This window comes from Mus pahari, chromosome 14 (assembly GCF_900095145.1).
Source record: "Mus pahari chromosome 14, PAHARI_EIJ_v1.1, whole genome shotgun sequence".
In the NCBI taxonomy this organism is placed as follows: Eukaryota; Metazoa; Chordata; class Mammalia; order Rodentia; family Muridae; genus Mus; species Mus pahari.
In genome coordinates, this window is record NC_034603.1 from 37,435,833 (window position 1) to 37,438,166 (window position 2,334).

The following is a 2,334-nucleotide window of genomic DNA, read 5'->3' on the forward strand; positions in this document are numbered from 1 at the left end:
TATGTCTGCTATGATGCCTGCCCAGGAGGTAAATCCCCAGGCCTTACTCTACTGAGGTCTAAAAGCAAACCTCCCAGTCTCTAGCCTTGTAACTCTAACCTACTTTTACATTTTAGGTCAATATATTCTTTATTTTTTGTATTTTGAGAAACGGTGAGGTGCCAGACCATGATAAGCAAGACATTGTACCAGGAATTAACCTCCCACTCCCAACTCCATAGGTGGGCAGTGATGGCTCACACCTTTAATCCTGGCACTCAGGGATGCAGAGGCAGGCAGAGTTCAGCCTGGTCTACAAAGTGAGTTCCAGTACAACCAGGGCTATACAGAGAAACCCTGTCTCAAAAAAATAAAGCACCAAAACAAACAGAAAAAAATCAACCCCTATTCTGGCTTGATTTCGTTATGGTTTCAAGATTTTGTTGTTGCTGCTATTTTGTTTGTTAATTTCTGAGATGATGGAGTCTCGCACAACACAGGCTAGCTCTAACTCCCGATTCTCCTACCTCCACCTCCAAAATACTGAGATTATAATAAACAAGTCTCATGACTCCCAGTATATATATATATATAAATTAATTTAAGAAGCATTTGAGGCCAGCCTGGTCTACAGCACAAGTTCCAGGACAAACACAGACAAACCCTATTTCAAACAAACAAAAACAAGAAGCATACATAGGGTCAGGAGGCAAAGGCAGGTGGATAGATCTCTGTGAGTATCAGGCTCGCTCGCCTGGTCTATGTAGTGAGTTCTAGGTATTCAGGAAAAAACCTAGATAATGATAGCTCCAAGTGCTGCCATCATTTAAGAAAATAAAGGAACCTAGGGACTAGGGAAGTGGCTCATTGATTAAGAAAGAGTTCACACTGCTCTTCCAGAGGACCAGGGTTCTGATCCCAGCACCCACGTCAAGTCACTCACAAATATATATCTCCAAGAGAATCAACCTCTTCTCACCTCCAGAGGAACCTGCGCGTACATGGTACACACGTATACACGGTACGAATGCACACACATGTACACATGGTACACGCACACACAGTGCACACGCACACATGATACAATATACACACACCCCGACGCACATGAACAAAACAAGTAACTAAATCTTCAAGGAACCTGTACTCATCCTAAGATTAAAGCTATAAATGACTGACATTTGATTGAAAGGACAAGTCCAAAACTTTAATCAGGATTTTAAAAATCAGGAACTTTAGAATGTGTGTATACGGGCTGGTGAGATGGCTCAGCAGGTAAGAGCACCCGACTGCTCTTCTGAAGGTCCGGAGTTCAAATCCCAGCAACCACATGGTGGCTCACAGCCATCCGTAACAAGATCTGATGCCCTCTCCTGGAGTGTCTGAAGACAGCTACAGTGTACTTACATATAATAAATAAATAAATCTTTAAAAAAAAAAAAAAAAAAAAAAAAAAAGAATGTGTGTATACCTTGAAAAGCTAAAGGCTGAGGGTATAGCTCAGCAGAGACTCCACGTGTGCAGAGCTCTGGGCCCATCCCCAGTGCTATCACCAAAAGAAAAGGGGGAGAGAGGAAAAGAGGAACGGAAGGAGAGAGGAAAGGGAAAGAAAAGCAAGGGGAGGGAAGATAAACTGAAGTAACATCCCAGAAGGTCATCCAGCTGCCCAGCAACTGAAGCAGGAAGATCACGTGAGGTCAGAAATTTCAAGTCAGTTTAGGCAAGATAATAAGACAGTATCATAGTGAAAAAAAGAATAATAGAAGAAACCTAGGAGTTGGAAGTGTAACTCGATGTTGGAGCCTGCCATCCTGAAGGCCTTGGCTTCCATTCCCCATATCAAAACCTAAAGGATCCGGACAGAGTGGCCCACACCTTTAATCCCAGCGCTCAGGAGGCAGAGGCAGGAGGATCTATGTGACCTAGACACCAGTCTGATCTACATAACAAGTGCCAGGCCAGCTAAGGCTATATAGTGAGACCTGTCAATAAAAATAATAACAGCCGGGCGTGGTGGCACACGCCTTTAATCCCAGCACTCGGGAGGCAGAGGCAGGCAGATTTCTTAGTTCTTAGTTCGAGGCCAGCCTGTTCTACAAAGTGAGTTCCAGGACAGCCAGGGCTACACAGAGAAACCCTGTCTCAAAAAACCAAATAATAATAATAATAACAACAACAACAACAATAGGGTTAAGAGTGTAGCTCATAGAGGCCGAGGCAAACAGATTTCTGAGTTCGAGGCCAGCCTGATCTACAGAGTAAGTTCCAGGCCAGCTAGGACTACACAGAGAAACCCTGTCTCAAAAAAGAACCAAAAGAGAGAGAGAGAGAGAGAGAGAGAGAGAGAGAGAGAGA